The sequence below is a fragment of the Oncorhynchus mykiss genome, chromosome 22, assembly GCF_057628025.1.
Source record: "Oncorhynchus mykiss isolate SJ-2025 chromosome 22, ASM5762802v1, whole genome shotgun sequence".
NCBI classification, from domain to species: domain Eukaryota; kingdom Metazoa; phylum Chordata; class Actinopteri; order Salmoniformes; family Salmonidae; genus Oncorhynchus; species Oncorhynchus mykiss.
In genome coordinates, this window is record NC_143043.1 from 20,315,675 (window position 1) to 20,340,434 (window position 24,760).

At 44.2% G+C, this 24,760-nt stretch overlaps 1 protein-coding gene across 2 annotated transcripts in view; it reads right to left on the reverse strand.

Annotated features, from left to right (window-relative positions):
• LOC110501531 (myosin light chain kinase, smooth muscle) overlaps positions 1–14,857 on the reverse strand; it is a 78,611-nt gene extending 63,754 nt beyond the window's left edge. For both annotated transcript variants that reach the window (XM_021579175.3, XM_090215693.1), the window contains exons 1-2: positions 14,546–14,857; positions 5,084–5,229 (exon numbers count right to left, since the gene is read on the reverse strand). The gene's annotated coding sequence lies outside the window, so the exon portion shown is untranslated. The remainder of the gene's footprint in view (positions 1–5,083; positions 5,230–14,545) is intronic.
• Between the last annotated feature and the right edge of the window lie 9,903 nt (positions 14,858–24,760).

Genomic DNA, 24,760 nt, shown 5'->3' on the forward strand with positions numbered 1-24,760 from the left:
CAGTACGTGCTCACTCTAGCTCTAGCTGGCCAACATTTGCATCCCTGCGTATCTAATCTAAGTCATTAGAATAGCTAAATAAAGGACAACACCCACATACTGTACTCAGTAGGTCCGACAGATGCCTTGGTCATTGTATATCCCATGTGTGGAATGTGTTAATCACCACCATGGTCTCAATAGAGGAGTTGGGACAAGTACACGTGTTTTTATCCTGCCTGTTTTGAGACGCTAGATGCCTAACGCTGGTATAAAAACACTGGGCCTTCAGTCTGCAGCCATATGAAGCTGCAGCCGGTGCCCCCGAGGATGAACGTGAGAGTGCCACAGGGTAGAAAACCATGAATGTTACCTCCACGAGATGCCAGAAGGGCCTGTTGGACTACTCTCCAGCTTAACAAGTACTGGTGGTATTAAGCAAAAGGATTTGATCATTCACAACCACCAGTTCCACTGGGAAACAGGAAAGGCAGTCACACCTTTGAGCAGAGGATGAAAGCTCATGCCGCATTTAGTTTCATTAATCTGCTTCAAAAAAAACTTTGCAAAAAAACACTTATTGTACTCTACGGTTCAATGGCAGTGGCTTTCAAGCATCAAACAAAGAACTTGAGCATAGCCTTTATTAGAATTTAATACAATTCATATCCCAAATCCACACAATGCCACGTAACATCACATGGGATTAATAATGATGTCAATACAGCTGTGTATTTGATGTGGCGTGTTGTAAAGCCCTCTTGCTCTTTTAGTGTTGTGAGAGCGGTGTCAGTTCAGGGTAACTGAGGGGCTTTGAAATGTGTTTTTGGTTGAGGCCCTGGTCAAAAGTAGTGAACTGTATAGGGAATAGGGTACCATTTGGGACACAACCTTTGCCATTGGGTTATTATCTCACAGACGTGGCATGACACACTCAAAACATGACATGCCCTGTCAGCAAACAAAAGCATCACAAGAAGGGGAAGGATTTAGCTTGAGCTCTGGGCAAACATGTTAGTGACATTAAATATTAAATGAATCTAACAAAAGAAGCTTGATTGGCCCCAACGTCAATGCAGTCTATCTACAAAAGGTTCTAATGTATTATTACTCTATCTGTAAGTATACTAACAAAAATATTTAAAAAAGCAACATGTAAAATTTCAGTTCCATGTTTCACTTTCAAAAGTGTATTTCTCTCAAATTTTGTGCACAAGTTTGTTTACATCCCTGTTAGTGAGCATTTCTCCTTTGCCAAGATAATACTTCCACCTGACAGGTGTGGCATATCAAGCTGATTAAACAGCACGATCCTTACACCTTGTGCTGGGGACAATAAAAGGCCATTTTAAAATATGCCGTCTTCTTTATCCCTAACAGAAACTCATTATTCAATCCCAGGAGCCTCTTCAACATTATGTATTCTCAGAGGTTACCCAAAGTGGACCTTGTCGTTATATCTTTGGACGCCGAAAAGGACTTTGACCAAGTTGAGTGGTCCTATCTATTCAAGGTCCGACAGAAATGTAATATTGGAGATGGGTTCACAAAATGGATCCAGCTTTTATATAGGAACCCCTGTGCGAGAATATCCACGTACCAAACTTTGTCACCACGATTTAACCTTTATATAGGGACAATGCAAGGTTGTGCGCTGTTGCCTCTGCCTTTTGCTCTAATCATTGAACCTCTCGCTCAGGCGATATACGGCTATAATACTAAAGATAAATCTAAATAGGATTTCACTATACACAGATGACATTCTCCTATACAGTGTCTTGCGAAAGTATTCACCCCCTTGACATTTTTCCTATTTTGTTGTCTTACAACCTGGAATTAATATATATATTTTTTTATTGTGACAAGAAAAAAAACTTGACCGTGCATAACTATTCACCCCCCCCCCCCCACCCCTGGAAGACAAACAGGTTTCCCTCAAATGTCCCTGTATTTAGCACTATCCATCATTCCTTCAACTCTGAAAAGTTTACCATTCCCTGCCGATGGAAAAACATCCCCACAGCATGATGCTGCACCACCATGCTTCACTGTGGGAGTGGTCCTATGGACAGATACTCCAATCTCCGCTGTGGAGCTTTGCAGGTCCTTCAGGGTTATCTTTTATCTCTTTGTTGCCTCTCCGATTAATGCCCTCCTTGCCTGGTCCATGAGTTTTGGTGGGCGGCCTTCTTGGCAGGTTTGTTGTGGTTCCATATTCTTCCCATTTTTAAATAATGGATTTAAATTGTGCTCCGTGGGATGTTCAAAGTTTCTGATATTATTTTCTAGCACAACACTGATCTGTACTTCTCCACAACTTTGTCCCTGACCTGTTTGGAGAGCTCCTTGGTCTTCATGGTGCCCCTTGCTTAGTGGTGTTGCAGACTCTGGGGATTTTCAGAACAGAGGTGTGTGTGTGTGTGTGTGTGTGTGTGTGTGTGTGTGTGTGTGTGTGTGTGTGTGTGTGTGTGTGTGTGTGTGTGTGTGTGTGTATATATATATATATACACACACACACACTGAGATCATGTGACAAATAAAGTCCACCTATGTGCAAACTCACTAATTATGTGACTTCTAAAGGTAATTGGTTGCACCAGATCTTATTTAGGGGCTTCATAGCAAAGGGGATAATACATATGAATGCACCACTTTTCATTTTTATGAAGAAAAAAAATTCAATTTCATTTCACCAAGTTGGACTATTTTGTATATGTCCATTACATGACATAATAATCTATTTAAATTACAGGTTGTAATGCAACAAAATAGGAAAAACTCAATGGGGGATGAATACTTTTGCAAGGCACTGCATGTAGTTACCAAACAATACCCCTCACTATTTAAAGAGAATTTCCCCCATCTGATGCAAAAACTCAAGACAAACATACAATTTAAGAACTCTCCCAATTTCATTGCTCAGAAGAATTAATGCCATTAAAAGTCTTCCTCCCACAACTGCTTTACCTATTCCAGAACATCCCAGTAGTCATACCTAAGTCCTTTCATTAAACTGGACTCAATTATCAATCCATTCATCTGGGATTATAAAACACACAGGATAAGTAAAACACCTCTGTAATTCCAAGATGGAAGTAGGATTGTCTCTCCCAAATGTTCTATTTTACTATTGGGCTGCTAACCTCTGTGCCGTTACGTTTTTGCTGGATGATGCATTTCCGTCATCCAGTTGGCTTAGTATGGAGCGTGAGGATTGCCCCCAATTCTCTATTGGCGCTGTGGTTTTGTCACCTGTCAAGTTGATGTCACTTTATAGTGACAATACACAGCACGGTCTGAATCTGGAAGCAAATTAAAGTCTATTTTGACCTTACACCAATACCATTCCTGCTTCCTGTTGCCAGAAATCCCTCCTTTGCCCCCTCTAACACCTTAGAGCAATGGGGAGAACTAGGGATCAATACCATAGGGGATCTATATATAAACCCAGCAAAAACGTTTGTCCCTTTTTCTTCAGGACCCTGTCTTTCAAAGATAATTTGTAAAAATCCAAATAACTTTACAGATCTTGATTGTAAAGGGTTTAAACACTGTTTCCCATGCTTGTTCAATTAACCATAAACAATTAATGAACATGCACCTGTGGAACGGTCGTTAAGACACTACAGCTTACAGACGGTAGGCAATTACAGTCACAGTTATGAACATTTAGGACACTAAAGAGGCCTTTCTATTGACTCTGAAAAACACCAAAAGAAAGATGCCCAGGGTCCCTGCTCATCTGCCTTAGGCATGATGCAAGAAGGCATGAGGACTGCAGATGTGGCCAGGGCAATAAATTACAATGTCTGTAATGCGAGACGCCTAAGACAGCCCTACAAGGAGACAGGACGGACAGCTGATCGTCCTCACAGTGGCAGACCACATGTAACAAAACCTGCACAGGATCGGTACATCCAAACATCACACCTGTGGGACAGGTGCAGGATGGCAACAACTGCCCGAGTTACACCAGGAACGCACAATCCCTCCATCAGTGCTCAGACTGTCCGCAATAGGCTGAGAGAGGCTGGACTGAGGACTTGTAGGCCTGTTGTAAGGCAGGTCCTCACCAGACATCATCGGCAGCAACAACGTCGCCTATGGGCACAAACCCACCGTTGCTGGACCAGACAAGACTGGCAAAAAGTGTTCTTCACTGACGAGTCGCGGTTTTGTCTCACCAGGGGTGATGGTCGGATTCACGTTTATCATTGAAGGAATGAACATTACACCGAGGCCTGTACTCTGGAGCGGGATCGATTTGGAGGTGGAGGGTGCGTCATGGTCTGGGGCGGTGTGTCACAGCATCATCGGACTGAGATTGGCTGCAATAACAACAATCTCAACGCTGTGAATTACAGGGAAGACATCCTCCTCCCTCATGTGGTACCCTTCCTGCAGGCTCATCCTGACATGACCCGCCAGCATGACAATGCCACCAGCCATACTGCTCGTTCTGTGCGTGATTTCCTGCAAGACAGGAATGTCAGAGTTCTGCCATGGCCAGCGAAGAGCCCAGATCTCAATCCCATTGAGCATGTCTGGGAACTGTTGGATTGGAGGGCGAAAGCTAGGGCTATTCCCCCCAGAAATGTCTGGCAACTTGCAGGTGCCTTGGCGGAAGAGTGGGGTAACATCTCACACCAAGAACTGTCAAATCTGGTGCAGTCCATGAGGAGGAGATGCACTGCAGTACTTAATGACTTATGATTTTGACCCCCCCCCCCCTTTGTTCAGGGACACATTCCATTTCTGTTAGTCACATGTCTGTGGAACTTGTTCAGTTTACGTCTCAGTTGTTGAATCTTATGTTCATAAAAATATTTACACGTTAAGTTTGCTGAAAGTAAATGCAGTTGACAGTGGGAGGACGTTTCTTTTTTGACGAGTTTATAAAGATACCATTTCTGCCCTGCAGTGGACAGACAATGACAAACTTCAATGATGACATCACCATGCGTCGTGTTGCATTATAACATTCATGTCATCACAAAAAAATTTTTTTTTAAAAAGGTATATACTTTCTTAATGACTTAATGTTTATTGTATGTGCAACAGAAAGAGGGAGGGTAAACATAAAATCAGAGAGAAGCCAACTCACTGTACTCTGTGTTGGGCTGCCTTTGCCGTAGGAGGGGCAGTGGAGGACCAAGGCCTGCCTCTGTTTAGGAAGCCTGATGCTTGCTCGTCGGAATCACCACTGGCTACCCCTGGGGCTGGGTTTGTGAGCGTCCCTCCTTTTTCCTCCTGTTTGCATGGATAAAATGAGTTAAGGTAGGAACACATTATTTGTCTAAGGACAAACAGAGCTGCACATCTTCACATGGATTGAGAGTGATTGGTTCATTTGTTTATTGATTGAATTGATAAGTATAAAGTTGCTCCAGCCTGATTTTTTTTTTAAATGACCGATGATAAAACACAATAAATGCCCAAAGGTGTCCGATTTCCAATTTTGTCCTCTTTTTCCATTTGATTCTCAAAAGTCCATATTATGTTACTTTATTTAGCCTGTCAAATGATGGCTTACTTCCAAAAGAAGTCACAGTCTTTGTTCAACTAACACAACATCGTGTTAAACACATCTATCATGGAAGAACACATGGTCTCGATTAAAAGTTAAATACTTTGTTTTATTCATTAGATTCTCTTCAGTTGGAAATCAAAACGAAAACGAGGAGAAACTGATGCAAACAAAATTGGAGTATAACCTCAGGTGGAATCTAAACATGTGCTTGGTGAGGACTAGAGAATGAAAACAGTTGTGTTGCTTGTATTGACTTTCCATCAGCCACAGGAATTAACATAAATGGTTCCTGTCTGAGAAAACATTTAATTGACAGGATGTGCAAGGCCTATAATAACCAACAAAGTCCCTTTTTGCTGTATAAACCATCAAGACAGGGAAAAAAACAACAACTGTTAGTTGTTATTCTGTACACAAATTTGACAAACAGTTCCCTCTAAGCATAGCACGAACATCAAAAGGTTGCCCTTAACTACAGAACTGTTGTTTTTCTGAATGCATTCTTCTATCCGTGTCCCAAATGATCCATGGGCTCTGGTCAAAAGTAGTGTACTATATAGGGAATAGGGTGCCATTTGGGATACATGTTCTGTAATCCATCATCAGGATGCCATGTTGCTTGCCATCTATGAAATAATAACAGTGGGCCACTATCAGCAAAAACACAGCCAGACCTGTGTTTCATTAATTATTTATTTAACACCAAGATAGGCACGTTGGTGCTTTATCAGTGGACACATTGCAGAATGTATATTCAGTTTATTTGAGCTATGATGTTTTGCATGGCCCCGAGTCAGTCATGCCTCATACCTCACATTCGACATGGTCAAAGTAAGGTTCATACCCTTTAAAAACCAATATCAATAAAAAGAACCACGGCATAATAGTTCAGCAAGGCAAATAAAAATGCTTGCAATAGCTGATAGAAGACAAACCACTAAAAATGTATCAGTGTTATTGCAAACCCACATAACCGTGGCTATTTCCATACATAACACTATTTAACTATGTTAACCCTTAGATGCACAACATGGGCCCAGGAGGCCCACAGGAATATTGGTTCCATCCAAAGTACTCCAATACCAATGCTCCTTTCATCTAAGGGTTAAGTCACATATGCATACCTGGAATACCTGGCTGGGAGAGATGTACTCTCTCTCTGACAGTTTGGGGGACCGTTGCTAGCAATAAGCAAACACTTTTACATGGCCATGGGGTCATTCACCTTCACTCGAGGCCATTAGGGTGAGATAACCCACAGCACATAAGGTATACACATTCCAAATTATACCCTATTCCCTATGTAGTGCACTACTTTTGACCAGGCTCTGGCCAAAAGTAGAGCACTATATAGGGAATAGGGTGCCATTTGGGACGCACAATGAATCACCAGGAAGACAAACAGGTGTACAACACGGAGGGGACTGCAGTTAAATACAAAAGGACATAATGAAAGGAGAATGATGGGGACAAACTGGATAACGTGTGTATGAGCACAATGTCTAATCTTACTCAGAGTAGAGTCACACTTGTTGGAGCTTTTGGTAAACGTGACACACTGTTGACTGACAGCTGGGGGAAACATGAGTTAGGAGAATCTTATTTTTTTTCAAATAAAAAAATGAATAACAAATAAATAAAAACTGAGTCCATGATGTACATGGACAATACTACTGCTCGTCAATAGCATCAGGAAGCTCATAGGACAGGACTGTGATAAGGCTAGTAACAACCCGGTAACCCATGCCTCTCAACAAAGTACATCCCAAATGGCACCCTATTCCCAATGTAGTGCACTACCTTTGACCTGGGCCCATGCCTCATAACAGTTTCATTTGCCAACTGTGACTGTAGCCGAGTCATGTCATATCAAACCGTAATAATTACGTTCGTTTTCCATAAATCTGTACTGTCCTTTTGTTTATCACGCACTGCTTTGCTTTATCTTGGCAAGTTGTAAATGAGAACTTGTTTTCAACTGGCCTACCTGGTTAAATAAAAGGTGAAATAAATAAATAAATAAATAAATAAATATATATATATATAAGATACCAGATTTCCTGCTTATTCCCTCCTGATTTCAGGATTCTTACAAATGGGATTTCTGGAAAACCTGGGAATTTTACATAACCTACTGTAACACCAACCAGCTCCATTGTCTGCCTGTAGTCAGTGTCTTGACAGGGAAAAATGCTGAGCTAAGACTTCTGCTCCTACTCAAGACCGTCCTTAGGTTCTGGATGCCCAATAAAATAGCTGACTGCCAGAGCACAGCTGGCGAGTGAAGATAACTATTAGTGTTACAGTATTAACTGGACTTCTTGTTCAATCACCTGTGTTTCATTACTTATGGCACTACTCACGTCCAACTGATTATGGATCAAGCTCATTAAGAAGAAATTCAACAGGGGCCTCCTGAGTGGCGCAGCGGTCTAACATGCTGACCAGACTGGACACGTCGCGTGCGTCGCAAAATAAATGTAGAAATCCATGTTATTCAATTATTGCGCATGCCCCAACGAGCATCTGCGATACCAAGGGCTAAAATAGAAGTCCTTCCTATTTCTGACGCAAATCGCGCTGCAAGTCCTGCCTCTCCCATCTCCTCATTGGTTTATAGAAGCAGGTACCCACGTGCCATCTCCTCATTGGTTATACCCACGTGGGTGATTGAAAGACAAAATTCTGCCGGTCGTCCTGGTAATACTATGAAAGTGTAGATGCCAATCACCATATAAGTTCAAAGATGAAAAAGCCTGGAACGAGGAGAGATGACTAGAAACGATTCAGTTGGCCGTTTTATGTGTAGATTAATTGTCAGAGTAGAGGACCTTGTGCATTTCAGGTAAAATAACAACAATGTTTATATCCCAGGACAAATTAGCTAGCAACAGCAAGCTAGCTAAATAGGACAAATTAGCTAGCAAGTGCAAGCTAACTAGCTAAATTGCCATTCATGTTTAATGCTTTTCGAACTGTCCCCAAATGAATGTCATTGGTTCAGAGTTTGTTTTGATATTTGAACCTGCGTGTCGTGATCGCGTTTGGTGTAGGGGGACAAAATAAATGTTTGCACGATAGCGCACGCGTGCAGCCGGTTTGGGTTCCGCGTTAGGCACTGCTTCCCAGGGCTAGCTGTGTTACTACGGATCCTGGTTCAATACCGGGCTGTGTCGCAGCTGGCCGGACCTGAGACCCATGAGGCGACGCACAAGCAGCCCAATGTCGTCCAGGTTAGGGGAGGGTTTGACCGTCTGGGTTGTCCTTGTATCATCGAGCTCTAGCATCTCCTGTGTCGGGCCGGGCGCATGCACGCTGACACTGTCGCCAGGTGTACGGTGTTTCCTCCGACACATTGGTTCAGCTGCCTACCGGGTTAAGTGTGCATTGTGTCAAGAAGCAGTGCGGCTTGGCAGGGTTGTTTCGGAGGACGCACGGCTCTCGAGCTTCGTCTCACGAGTCTGTAGGGAGTTGCAGTGATGGGACAAGACTGGAACTACCAACGGGATGACGAAATTTGAGAAAACAGGGTAAAAACAAAAAACACAAATAAAATCCTACAACTCTAAATCAAATCAAATGTATTTATATAGCCCTTCGTACATCAGCTGATATCTAAAATTCCAAGAATAGAAGACTAGAAAATTAAAAGAAATCGTTATCATTATAAAAGGTCATTGTCGTCGTTCAAGCTGACAAAGAATTTAAGAAGCAATAAAACTGTCCTCCTTTAGACTAGTATCTGGAGCATCAGCATTTGTGGGTTCAATTACAGGCTCAAAATGGACAGAAACAAAGACCTTTCTTCTGAAATGCGTCAGTCTATTCTTGTTTTGAGAAAGGGTATTCCATTCGAGAAAAGTTCAGTGTAGAATGTGATTAAGATTGCATCATCTGTGGATCTGTTGGGGTGGTATGCGAATTGGAGTGGGTCTAGGGTATCCGGGAGGATGCTGTTGATGTGAGCCATGACCAGCCTTTCAAGCACTTAATGGCTACCGACGTGAGTGCTACGGGGCGGTTATCATTTAGGCAGGTTACCTTCGCTTCCTTGGGCACAGGGACTGTGGTGGTCTGCTTGAAATATGTAGGTATTACAGACTCATTACTTGCCAGTTGGTCCGCGCATGCTTTGAGTACAAGTCCTGGTAATCCATCTGGCTTTGTGAATGTTGACCTGTTTAAAGGTCTTGCTCACATCGGCTATGGAGAGCGTTATCACACAGTCATCCAGAACAGCTGGTTCTCTCGTGCACGCTTCAGTGTTGCATGCCTCAAAGCGAGCATAAAAAGGCATTTAGCTCTTCTGGTAGGCTCGCGACACTGGGCAGCTCACATCTGAGTTTCCCTTTGTAGTCCGTAATAGTTTTCAAGGCCTGCCACATCCGATGAGCGTCAGAGCCGGTGAAGTAGGATTCAATCGTAATCCTGTATTGACGTTTTTGCCTGTTTGATGGTTCATCGGAGGGCATAGCGGGATTTCTAATAAGTGCCCAGATTAGTGTCCCACTCCTTGAAAGTGGCAGCTCGAGCCTTTAGCTTAATTTGGATGTTGCCATGGATTACAGGCTTCTGGTTGGGATATGTACGTACGGTCGCTGTGGGGACAACGTCATCGATTCACTTATGGATGAAGCCGATGACCGAGGTGGTATACTCCTCAATGCCATTGGATAAATCCTGATTTATTTGGCGTAAACTATGGCCAAACAGTAGCCTGTGAGTTCTGGTTAATAAACCATTCAATCGAGAACTCAATCTGGTTGTGGACAATTTTATTTATTATTTTTATCAAGATCATTACTGTACTCTGGTAAGGTGGTTTGGGAAGTATCATGCCCAGTTAGAACTGCTCATTTAGGCGGGTGGTCAGATGAAGTTGGAGGACTTCAACTAGCTTTGTGCCTCACGGACGATGCTTTGTCCTGTTTGTTGTTGCTTAGCCCGGAGGACAGACATGATTATGGGGTGTTAGTTGGAACAATGAGGCACTTTGGACACTGCTTACAACCCGAGCTGCTGGGCTAGATGCAGGCAGCCAGGGGAGCCGCTACGGGTGCTCGCTAATGACATTGAACACATCACTCGGCAGGCATGCGCTCACATGCCCCCTCCGTGCAGAGCGAGCTGGCATGTGACCAGTTCACGCTCTACTACGGAGCTGCACACACAGACCCAGCTAACTCATCTCAAGTCATTACAGAAGCAAACAGTGGGGGTGTTTGGAGATACACCCACTGTGCGGGCTGTGGTGCAGAGCTTGGAAAGCCTGTATGGGTGACAAATGACTAAACTCATTTGTGCGATATCGCCACAGACCGCATGCAACACACACCCCGGCCCCATGGTCTGCTGGGGGTGTGGTCAGCCAGGAATTGCCCTATGTCCTCCAGAGCCCAGGGAAATGGCTTGGGGTCCACAAAGACAGGGCAGGGAGGACCCCTGGCTCTCTTTACCAACCCCCATTATCATCAGGAAGGGGGAGAAAGGCTCCACTTCCCCCAAAAGCAGACAACTGCAAGCAGACGTAGCCTGCATTGTCAGTGGGCAGGAACTGTGTTGGGGACTTTTGTTACATCCCTGTCAAGGGGGTGCCCTGCACTGAGTCCACAGTAACTCCGGTGAAGTCAGACGTCGTACCAGGTTGAACTCAGTTTCAGCCCGCACGGTCACAGGTGAGCTGGTACCCATGAAAGGGTAGGGGGCAGGACAGTGCATCATCCTGTGTGGGTAGCAGCGGTACAGTACCCCATGTACCCTGGGGTTGGAGTTTCTTAGGAGCACAGGCTTCCAGCTAGGCCTAGACAGGGGCACAATAGCTTCCAGGGAGGGCCTGCAGTCACCAAATACTCATGGCTGCCCTGCCCCTCCCCCACATCTGTGTGAGACCTTCCCGCGGCTGCACACTATAGCTAAGCCCCCACAGCTTAGTGTGACATTCCCCCAGCTACCTCAATGACACCTCCCCCCCAGCCCAGCTACTCCAGATAGGAGAGGACACTGTTGGCAGTGAAGGAGATATGGGAAAAGAACTGACTGTCTTGACCCACAGCAGCAGGAACATCTGTGGCAGTCATTGTTCAAGTTCTGAACAATGCTCTGAGGATAAGCTGGGTCAGACCCACATGAGATAGACACCGGCAACGCTCTGCCCATCAAGGGCAGAGCAGGTACAGCATGACCTGCTGTACCTGCATGGCATGAGAGGACTTCAGGAGAGGACTTCATCGAGCCCTCAGACAGCCCCAGGGCTGGTTCCTTAGGGGGGCAAGCTGAGGTTCTGTGCAGACTACAGGCTGCTGAATGAGGTAACCGGGAAGCATTCATACCCCCCTACCATGCGTCAATGAGCCGCTTGATCTGGACCTCTGCAGCAGCTACTGGCAGGTGCCCTTATCCCCAGAGGCCAGAGCCAAGAGAGCTTTTTCCACCAGCAGAGGTCACTGGCAGTTCAAGGGCCTTTGCAACGCACCAGCTACTTTTGAGAGGTTAATGGACAGGATGCTGGACGGCATCTCCCCGAAAGGAGTGTGCTGTCTACCTCAATGACATCCTTGCCCACGGCAGCTCCTTCCAGTCTGCCCTGGGAGTGCTAAGGCATGTGGTGGAGTGCCACTTCATGAGGAGAGAGGTTCTCTTTCTTGGAGCACAAAGTGGGGATGGGGGGGGGGGGGGGTATCAGCACCATGGAGAACAAAGTGGGGGCTGTCCGAGACTGGCCTACCCCCACTGACCAGCAGCACTACAGGAGGTTTGTACAGGGCTGCTCCAGTTGTGCCGGTCCCCTAAACCGCCTGCTGCCGACAAGGCCTTGACATGGACAAAGGGGGACTTCAACACCCTTCAGCGTGCACTGATCGAGGCCTCCATGCTCGCCCCCCACAAGCAATGTGGGAATGGGTGGGGTGCTGGCCTAGGTGGGGCCAGAGGGGGGAGAAAGTGGTGACTGACTTTCAGCAAGACATTCAACAAACATGAGTGCCGCTACTGTGTCATTTCCAAGTATTACCTGGGTGGCCTGCCCTTCATGGTAAGGACTGACCACTCTGCCCTCCAGTGCCTCAAGTCTTTCAAAGTGCCAGAGAGGAAGGTCGCATGCTGGTTGAAGGAGCTTCAGTCGTAAGCCACTCCAATGCCATGTCCTGCAGACGGGTTCCACCACTGAGCGGAGAGAGGCCCGTGAGAGAGCTGTGTACGGAGGAGGGGGCCTGTGCCATATGTCACGTGCCTGTCTGCTGTGAGCAGCAAGTGGTCAACATGGCTGAATGGCAACGCTCTCACCAAAGGGCTGTGGTAAAAGTTTGGGGCTCTGCGGCTGGCTACGGGTGTGCTACAGCAAGCATGGAAAGGGCCAGCTACAGGAGAAGAGAGTTGGCAGGTGGTGGTCCCCAAAGCACTGCAAGAGGCTGTGCTCCAGGGCATACATGGATGAGTAGGGACTGGACACTTTGGGGTCACAAAAACCCTCTGCCGCCTCCGTCAAGGCTTTTACTGGGGGCAGCACAAGAGGGATGTGAAGGACTTTTGCCGCCGCTGTGACAGCTGCACAGCGAGAAAGAGCCCTTTAGGCCGCTCTCACACACACAGCTCCAACAATGTCCAGTCAGGGCCCCCATGGAGAGAGTAGGAGTGGATGTAATTGGTCCATTCCCCACCAGACAGTGGAAACCACTGTCATGGACTATTTCACAAAATGGCCTACGCTCTGCCTGACCAAGAGGAAGAAACCATCGTGGACGCCCTCACAGCAGTTACGTTCAGCAAGTTTGGCGCTGCGGAGTCCATTCACGATCAGAAACTTTGAGTGCTGCGTGTTAGCCACCATGTGTGAGCAGCTGGATATTCTCAAGATCCTCACTACTACACTCACAGGGCAATGGCTTCATGGAGTTCTTCAACAAAACGCTTGCACAGCAGCTGAACATCTCTGCCAAACACCAGCATGATTGGGACACGCCCGTGCAGACAAAGGAGACCTCCGGTTTGCTTCCGAAGACTTTCTGTGTTCCCTCGGAGACGAGGGACTTTGAGGTGGGTGGGTGTAGCGACCCACATAAACAACTGTGTGTCCCTAAGTTTTGTTGTTCCTTTATTGTGGTGCACTTTACCAGTATCCGGTCAACCTGTTGTCTGCCAACCAAAGGAATGTCTGGAATGTTCTGGTGCCAGGTGTCCTTGTGGTTGGTGGAGGGAGGCAGGAGGTCATGCACTGCAGGTTGAAAGACCATGCTTGCTATTGTTTGCTCTTTTTTTGCATCCTGACAGAGTTGGAAGCCTGTTGTTGTTTACTGATTTATTTGGAGTAGACTATGGCCAAAACAGCAGCCTGTGAGTTCTGGTTAATAAACCGTTCAATTCGATTACTCGATCCTCTGTTGTGGACACGTATTTAATTATACATGTCCTCCAAGACGCATGATAAGTTACGTCATCCAATTCGTATTCTATTGCATGACCGGGGAATATGTATGATATTGTACGACTGCTATTCCATTCATAATGTAACCTAACGTAACGTAATATATCATACTAAATGGAGTGACACAGATTTAAGTACAGAATAATAAAAATTGCCCTGAGAACATCTTGAAATAAAACACACATGATTTTCGAATCATCTACTGCAAGGTTTATGTAGAATTTGAAACTAAAAAGCAAAAAATTAAAAGCTCAACAACAAGAACTATAGATTGAAAATATTGTGGTAAAGTATTAGGCTATTTTAAATAATTCAGTAGAATAATATCACTAGTAATTTCACAGATTAATTTAAAGTAATAAATAAATGAAAAAGTCGATGTATTTGAAAATGGAAATTCATACAAATTGTAAAGTCACATCAATAATAGAGTAAGCTAAATCAATAACCTAAGGAGGCAATAATAAAAGTTCTCTACTGTCATGATCAGAGTTCCTTCATTCGAAACGTTTATGCAATAGCCTACCATGATCAGAGCAACCTTTTGTAGGTGCAGTGATATCCCAGAGTTACAGGTAGGCTGAGACAAACATTTTCAATATTTCAGTTGGACTTACCAAAACAGCACGTTGCCAAAATAGCGTCTCGCCAATATGAAGCGCTGCTCCTCTGCTCTAACTTTTCACTCTGATGAGATAAACTTCTCCTAGAACAATTCAGCAGAGAAAATGTATTGCGCTTTCAAAGACAGATGGGTCACTCATCCGTCGGATGTATCGCCGTCTACTTTAGTAAAATCTTGCGGGATTCGTTGCCAGTATCAAACTTTTTGGCGTCAATCCTAACATACGTTGTGAGACCTTTCATTGGTCGTGCGAGATGGGAAAGGGGGAGGTCTGAAAATCTGCAGATCTATCCCCAAATGTACTGCCTGGTCTGGGTCACACAGCATTTGTAAATTGATGTATGAAATGATGTAACTACATGATGTATTTTGCTCTCAGCGTCTTCCACTATTTATTTGAGGGTTAGTTCTCAAATTTCAACTGGTAAATTCAAATAGATAACTTACATAGGCTATTCAGTGCTTATTCCACATAGCCTACAAACAGAAAGCCATATTCTGAAATGTAACCAACTTTCAGTCCTTAACACATATACTACATGAGTAGTATGTGGACACCTGCTCATCGAACATCTCATTCCAAAATCATGGTCATTAATATGGAGTTGGTGCCCTCTTTGCTACTATAACAGCCTCCATTGTTCTGAGAACACTTTCCAATAGATGTTGGAACATTGCTGTGGGGACTTGCTTCCATTCAGCCACGAGAGCATTACCGAGGTCGGGCACTGATGTTGGGTGATTAGGCTTGGCTCGCAGTTCGCATTCCAATTCATCCCAAAGGTGTTTGATGGGGTTGAGGTCAGGGCTCTGTGCAGGCCAGTCAAGTTCTTCTGCACCAATCTCGACAAACTATTTCTGCATTTTGTCATGCTGAAACAGGAAAGTGGCTTTCCCAAACTGTTGCCACCAAGTTGGAAGCACAGAATTGTCTAGAATGTCATTGTATGTTGTAGCATTAACATTTCCCTTCACTAGAACCAAGGGGCCTAGCTCGAACCATGAAAAACGGCCGCAGACCATTTTTCCTCCTTCACCAAACTTTACAGTTGGCACTATGTATTCAGACAGGTAGAGTTCTCCTGGCATCCGCCAAACACAGATTAGTCTGTCGGACTGCCAGATGGTGACGCATAATTCATCACACCAGAGAACACGTTTCCACTGCTCCAGAGTCCAAAGGCGTCAAGCTTTACATCACTCCAGCCGACGCTTGGCATTGCACGTGGTGATCTTAGGCTTGTGTGCGGCTGCTCGGCCATGGAAACCCCTTTCATAAAACTCCCGACTAACAGTTATTGTGCTGATGTTGCTCCCAGAGGCAGTTTGGAACTGGGTAGTGAGTGTTGCAACCAGGACAGACGCTTTTTACACGCTACTCGCTTCAGCACTCGGTGGTCCCATTCTGTGAGCTTGTGTGGCCTACTACTTCGTGGCTGAGCAGTTGTTGCTCCAGCAGGGCAGAAATTTGATGACCTGACTTGTTGAAAGTTGAAAGTTACTGAGCTCTTCAGTAAGGCCATTTTACTGCCAATGTTTGTCTATGGAGATTGCATGGCGGTGTGCCCGATTTTATACACCGGTCAACAACGGGTGTGGTTGTAATGGCCAAATCTACTAATTTGAAGGGGTGTCCACATACTTTTGTATATATAGTGATGTATTGATTACCTTGAATACCCAGTTGCGAAACTGAAATAGCCTCTCAGGCTTACTTTCATCATTACCTGGACAGGTTGTGATTACTCAAAACAAAAAGGACAGTCTAGGGCTGTTTCTCCTCTGCATTTCTCACTGTATTCACTCCACAATCAGTTCAAACACCATAGTTCACAACTATCACCAAGAGCCACAGCCACAAAGTTACCACAGCCACAAAGTCTAATTATGGCTAATCCCCACCTATTTCTGCAATTTATTTTCTTAAAATCAGATTTTAAACCCAACCCTAACCTTAACCACACTGCTAACCTTATGCCTAGCCTCATTTTGACTTTGTGGCTGTGGTAACTAGGGACAAACAGCCACTGGCTTGAACACCATTTTTGAAAGCCCCATTTAAAGTGTAGTTATTTCTGTGCCGATTAAATATTACTGTGAAAAATACATCTTCTTGGAGCTGAGCTGTCGCAAGAGTTGAGGCAGACAGTTGTAACATGTGGAATGGTCATTTAGTCCGTGTGGGATTCAAGTAAGAGGCTGAATAGTGAAAACACCTGCCACGTCTTCTGGCTGTTACAGAACCCAGTGAAATGCATTTCTTGACTTGCAGCTGATTTCACAGCCTGTCAACACTCAGTGATGGCAGTGCTATGTAGGAAACACAGGAAGCAAAAAGATGTCAGTGGGCTGGATGCAAGAAACAGCCCATACGCAAGAAACAAAAGAGCTTGAGAGAAAGTGTCAATATAACTTGTGATTTGATGATAATGTGATGGGGTTTCTTAGGTTTATGCAAAGGAAGCATGGCGTTCATTTAGTTTGGTCACTGATCAAATAACACACATTGGAAGCTCTATAAGTCAAACTGCAAACTGCAAACTTTTTTAACAGTTAACTCATTTTCTAATTGTGCATTGAGAGGTCAGCATCAGCGTTACATCGGTGCTCTCTAGTGGATATTGTACTATATTGTACTATTACACTTCAGTTTATCAGTACATCAGCATATCAGTGTATTTATTATCTGTAACTGTGTCTTTTCCTACCTTCTAATGAACTGTGTTGGTCAAGCAAAGGAGCAATAGTATTTATACCTCTGGATGGTTAGCTACAACAAACGTCATAAAACAACGAGATACACTGTTATGTGTTCACCTTCTATAAAGTAATGTCATATTACATGTAAATATGTTGACTCCCCCCTACCCATTCCAGAAAGAGGCAGGCCTTGCAGTAGGCTACTTCAGCATGGGAATCAGATCAAGAGTAGCTAGCCCACCGGAAAGGTAAAAGTAAACATTCTCTGGGAGTGCTGCCTCAAACGAAAACTCCAGACAAAACAATCCTAAACTGTCTGAAACACAGATGTATAGGAAACCCCCCTCTGTGATTTCCTCCAGTGTTAACCCTGCTCAAGGGAAGGCAGTTTGACATTTACGTTTCAATATGGAGAGTTGGTAAAATCATCTCCTCCTACACGTTAGTTGTGTATCTTAAATCATGCAGTGAAAAACATTTGGTGTGCTTTATTGGAGTGTTCTGGTGTTTCTCGCACTCCACACTTTTATTAATTCACCAATTTCCAAATATATTCCACTGGCCTATTAAAAACGACCATAACATTTGAACCAGTATGGAACATTTTATTATGATAATATAACATAAATGCTCATTTTCAAAATGGTCCTGACCTTACCATAACATGTAGGCTACTGTATTGCTCTGGTCCAGGGTGTTAGTATGGCTGCTAACGCTGTTATTAAGGGGCTCAGTGTTAAAAGCTGCGCTAACACCCTGGACCAGAGCTAGCTATTGTATAACCTTGTTGACCTTGACCTTTAGAGGAGTCTGTTTGAAAGGGTGGTGATCTCAGGCGCCACTGATCTGCTTATCTCATTTAGTTGATGGTGTAATTATTTTCTTCCTGTCAGTTTGTGGCTGTATCTCTGTAATTGGCCAACACACTCCACTGATTAAAGCATTCAACCCACTGTGTGGTTTTTAGGAATGTTTTATGGCCTGGTTTTGGCCACAAAAGTTTCCAATTGGAGAATGATATTGGCTATGCTGGCAAAACATCAGCTTGTCCTTTGAGGCGAGGTTTTTGGTTTGTAAACTGAAATGTGTAAGGCACTGAGACTTATTTGTGTTAGGACTTTTGGTGGGAATATTGCAGTTGCCCAATTTGTGTCATTTTTGTGGACAGTGATTATGTTGCAAATAGCAATAACAATTGTTTATCCATACAGCATTACAATGTAACGCAAGCCTTCTGGTGCCTATAGCGCCATCTCCTGACAGAAGTTAGAAAGTGTCCTACTAAATGATGTGTCCCAGCTGTCCCGTGAGTAGTTCTCTGCTCAATACATGCAACAGCTCTCCCACTCTCCCATAAGGACCTGTGGTCATCTGGCCAATCTCTTTCGAAATGTTCATTTTTCCTACATACTATTTTACCTGTGATTTGCAGATACGCTAAATCTACTCTATAAAGGATGATACCTTTTAGGGTGCATGCAGTACGTGCCTTGGCTTCGTTTCCCATAACCAGGGTTCAGTAATATACTCTATAGAGCTTGTAATGAAGAGGATCGGAGCATATTAAGCACTCAAAGGAGGTATTTCACTGTCTCTAGATTTTCATGGCTCTGTGATGTATTTCATGAACAGTACAGCTGCTTTCTTAACTTGGTAAAATCTGTCCAAACAATTGAAATCCTAAGGGAAATGTCCACATAGTCATGATCATTCTTCCAAGACAAGGTATAGGCTCCCCCCCATAATACACTCAACTTAAACCTGACTTAGGTTTACAGTGTCCATATTAGGACTTCCTGGATGTTGGATGCTAATCATTTGCTGTGCATTTGTCTCATCCTGTGGGCCTGTGTCTGTGGGTAAAGCATGAGGATCCTGGCAGAACCAGTGCTCAATGCCCTGTTAACAGGCCATAGTCTGATGGCTCCAGGCTGCCTGGCCCACAGCTCACTTAGACTGCAGAACATTCCATGCTCAGGTGACCATGGAAACGGTAGGAGCTGGAACGCACAGAGAAATCAGAGGACCATTTACAATATTATCTAATCTACCCGCATGTATAGCCTAGGCCTAGTAGACAACATATTCCAATCACGAACACAACACACAAAGGAATCTATCTCTGAAATTACAATTTAGCGAATAAAATTTAACTTAGCATCTGTTGATGACACAAAGGAGATACACAAAGGAGAGTTTCAATTACCACAAGTTAATTGGAGATATAGCTATGGGGCAAAGAAAATACCAAACCAAATCCAACATGGTTTGCCAGAAATCAGATTATTATAAAAAGTATATGTAGTTTAGGCTGCATTTACACAGAAAAAGAGCTGATGTGAAAAGATCTCATGTGATTGGTTAAAAGACCAATTAGTGAGAAAAAAATATCTTAATTGGACTGCCCTAGTGAAATGCAAACTTTGCAGCCTTACACAGCACACACACACACACACACACACACATTCAGAGTTGAGCAAGCTTAATAGCCCGAGAAAACTTTGTGTATTGGTGGCCGTAGCGGGGATGACCTAGTTGGTTGAGGAAGGCTGTCACTTCCTGGCATCTGGTAGCCCAGCGGGTCCATCTGTGGGACGACACACTCCCAGTGCACTTTCACATACACACACATGAACGCATGCAAGCACGCACACACAGAAATATGCATGCGTACTGTACACACACAGGCAGGCGCACAGAAACACGCAAGCGTGTACACACACGCGCGCACACACTGGCTGTACTACAGAACTCTGCACCATGTGAAAACATTGCTGCTATCATATTGAAGGTTACTTCGGAAAATAAGCCACTTTTGTAGTACTATTGGTATTATGTGGTAAAATTTCACAACTCAACTCAACCTTAAGCACATTTTCAACACGCAATCACACAGTAACTTTTTCACCAAACCTAATCAGTGTTTCATCTAGAAATACCTTTCATTGAAAGTGAAATGCAATACTCACGATACTTTTTATATGATTCTCTTCTCATTTGTTTGAATACATTTGGCCATCACTTAATCCAACTGTGCTTAATGGTTAATCACCGTTTGGTAAACCTATAGATTTTAAACGGGGTTGTCTACTAAATATGGATTTTGAGTAAAAAAATGTGTGCTTGTAAAAGTATAAACATCTAAAAGACATGTATGATACATGGTAACCATACATAATGACTACTCGTTATTGTTAATTGATTTCACATTGTGGAAACCACATTTGGTCACCATATACTGCAAAAGGGGATGTGTGAAGAATTGCAATTTTTGTTCAACATGGAGCAGTATAGACAGCAAAGGAGAGAGAGAAATCAAACGGCTCAGAGAGGAGGGCATGGGCTCCATCAAAGAGGTCAAAGAGATGGGCATTAGCCCTGTCAAAGAGGTCAAAGAAGTGGGAAGGGGCCCTGTCAGAGGTGGGCATGGGCCCTGTCAAAGAGGTGGGCATGGGCCCTGTCAAAGAGATGGGCATGGGCCCTGTCAAAGAGGTGGGAAGGGGCCCTGTCAAAGAGGTGGGCATGGGCCCTGTCAAAGAGATGGGCATGGGCCCTGTCAAAGAGGTGGGCATGGGCCCTGTCAAAGAGATGGGCATGGGCCCTGTCAAAGAGATGGGCATTGGCCCTGTCAAAGAGATGGGCATGGGCCCTGTCAAAGAGATGGGCATGGGCCCGTCAAAGAGGTGTACATCAGAGAGAGGGAGGCAAACGGCAGGGAACTGTTATGTCTAATGAAGTCTGGGCCATCGTTGTTGACCATGTGGTAAACAAAAGCCTTACCATGACAGAGGCAGACAGATTAGTTCAACTCTCAATTTGATCATGAGAACATTTCCCCAAGAAAACCGGTAAGTCTGCAGGATATGCACTATGCTTTACCATTACATTTAGAGTAAATGACCTATTGTAATGTATGTACATTCACAAAACATGTTACAGTATTCTTGCAGTATGATCTATTGACAGTAGACTCTGTTCTAACCTCAGAATTGACAGAAGACCCCATGGTGGTGGTCGTGTGCTGATCGACCAGCAGGAGGGGGCAGTGGGGGAAATGGGGAGGGCCAGGAATTACACACGGTTGTCTGAAATTAAGCAGGCCATTGAGGTGAACGATGACACCTTGCCAATGTGGCATCCATTTACCTTTTTGTTTTATTTATTTGCACCAAAGAAAACAAGTGATAGACAACACAGATAAAAACACATTTAAAAAAACGGTGTGCAGGTGTGCTTGGAAGCCCAAGGGTTTATACAAAAAGTAAAACCACACCACAAAAAAATACAAAAATCTAAACGGTTTGATAAAACAGATAATGAAACCTGCTTATTATAAACGAATTGATCAGTAATCACGTAAAAACTAAAAAAGAATATACACTGCTCAAAAAAATAAAGGGAACACTAAAATAACACATCCCAGTCTGAATGAATGAAATATTCTTATTAAATACTTTTTTCTGTACATAGTTGAATGTGCTGACAACAAAAATCACGCAAAAATGATCAATGGAAATCAAATTTATCAACCCATGGAGGTCTGGATTTGGAGTCACACTCAAAATTAAAGTGGAAAACCACACTACAGGCTGATCCAACTTTGATGTAATGTCCTTAAAACAAGTCAAAATGAGGCTCAGTAGTGTGTGTGGCCTCCACGTGCCTGATGTCCCTACAACGCCTGGGCATGCTCCTGATGAGGTGGCGGATGGTCTCCTGAGGGATCTCCTCCCAGACCTGGAGTAAAGCATCCGCCAACTCCTGGACAGTCTGTGGTGGAGCGAGACATGATGTCCCAGATGTGCTCAATTGGATTCAGGTCTGGGGAACGGGCGGGCCGCATCAATGCCTTCCTCTTGCAGGAACTGCTGACACACTCCAGCCACATGAGGTCTAGCATTGTCTTGCATTAGGAGGAACCCAGTGCCAACCGCACCAGCATATGGTCTCACAAGGGGTCTGAGGATCTCATCTCGGTACCTAATGGCAGTCAGGCTACCTCTGACGAGCACATGGAGGGCTGTGCGGCCCCCCAAAGAAATGCCACCCCACACCATGACTGACCCACCGCCAAACCGGTCATGCTGGAGGATGTTGCAGGCAGCAGAACGTTCTCCACGGCATCTCCAGACTCTGTCACGTGCTCAGTGTGAACCTGCTTTCATCTGTGAAGAGCACAGTGCGCCAGTGGCGAATTTGCCAATCTTGGTGGTCTCTGGCAAATGAAAAACGTCCTGCACGGTGTTGGGCTGTAAGCACAACCCCCACCTGTGGACGTCGGGCCCTCATACCACCCTCATGGAGTCTGTTTCTGACCGTTTGAGCAGACACATGCACATTTGTTGCCTGCTTGAGGTCATTTTGCAGGGCTCTGGCAGTGCTCCTCCTGCTCCTCCTTGCACAAAGGCGGAGGTAGCGGTCCTGCTGCTGGGTTGTTGCCCTCCTACGGCCTCCTCCACGTCTCCTGATGTACTGGCCTGTCTCCTAGTAGCACCTCCATGCTCTGGACACTACGCTGACAGACACAGCAAACCTTGCCACAGCTCGCATTGATGTGCCATCCTGGATGAGCTGCACTACCCGAGCCACTTGTGTGGGTTGTAGACTCCGTCTCATGCTACCACTAGAGTGAAAGCACCGCCAGCATTCAAAAGTGACCAAAACATCAGCCAGGAAGCATAGGAACTGAGAAGTGGTCTGTGGTCACCACTTGCAGAACCACTCCTTTATTGGGGGTGTCTTGCTAATTGCCTATAATTTCCACCTGTTGTCTATTCCATTTGCACAACAGCATGTGACATTTATTGTCAATCAGTGTTGCTTCCTAAGTGGACAGTTTGATTTCACAGAAGTGTGATTGACTTGGAGTTACATTGTGTTGTTTAAGTGTTCCCTTTATTTTTTTGAGCAGTGTATATATATATATATATATATATATATATATATATATATATACATATTTGTTTACATGTGTGTGTGCATGTGAGAGTTAGGCTATAGGCTATATGGAGGAGATTACTGAGTAGTTTGGTTCATCCAGCTGACCCCATGTCTTCGCTTGAAGTTATTGAGGGATGATGATATTTTTGCAATGTGAAGATAAGAATTCCTGAGTATGGTACCTCTGTATCTGATAGAGAATTGACTATGTGAGGTGCGGCAGTGGGGAGGGGGAAGGTTATCACAGTGTCTTATGGTACATTGATGGATGTCAGACTGAACCTGGAAGAATCCATTGAAGGGTTTAGGTAACTGTCTGGGTGGTGTGAGTATTTGTAGATGAAAGTGCAGAATTGGAGTACATTAATGTCATACATAAACAAGATATTGAGTTTCTTAAACAAAGCTGAGGTTATTTTGTATGATGATTAATAAGTGTAGGTAGGAAGCATATGTACTGGCCCAGACAATATTACATTAAATGAGATATGGGTAAATAAAGCTATGGTCTAAAGTTAGGAAGCAAGCCTGATGAACCAAAGCACTAATCTTTGAGAGTACCAACAGATTTCATCACTTTGCTTCAGACCAAGTGACCTTGACAGATCTGCTCAATCGCCCGCCTTTTGAAGAGGCACCAGGTATCTATGAAACACATTTACCTGGTGCCTTTTGAGAGAAACAACAATCAGGTGAAACAACAGCGGGCAGAGTATGTGTCACGGTCGTTGAATGGAGGAGACCAAGGCGCAGCGTGATATGAATACATGTTACTTTAATGACGACGAAGAAACACATAAACAAACGTGAAGTTAAATAAATAAATAAATAAATAAATAAATATATATATATATATATATATATATATATATAGTGCAGACACAGGAATCTAACATAGACAATAACCCACGAAACACCCAAAGAAGATGGCTGCCTAAATATGGTTCCCAATCAGAGACAACGATAAACAGCTGCCTCTAATTGAGAACCAATCTAGGCAACCATAGACATACATAAACACCTAGATGGTAAACAACCCCATAAACCTACAAAACCCCTAGACAGTACAAAAACACATACATCACCCATGTCACACCCTGACCTAACCAAAACAATAAAGAAAACAAAGAATACTAAGGTCAGGGCGTGACAGTATGTTCAGGTACAACACTATATACTGTATTACTTTTACTATTAGATGCACATACTACTTCACAATATCATATTGGAACTATACTGTAAAAATAACTAACCAAAATATATTTTTAGAAGGAGATGGTGCTTGATGCTGCTGTGAACCGTCACAAGTATATCTTTGTTGATGAAGCGTGCTTTAACCTGGCCAAAACTCATCGGTCAACGGGCGACCGTCCAAGTGCCTGGACTAAGTGGGGGAAACATCTCCATGTGCGCAGCTATCTCTGAAGTTGGGGTGGTAGGACCTGGGCCATTGTGTTTCTTAATGAAATTGAGCAGGCCTGTCAAGGTCAAGGGGTCACCTATGTCATTGTCAATGTCAGGATCCACCATAAAGGCATGGTTTCGGGTCCATCCCCGATTTGTGGCC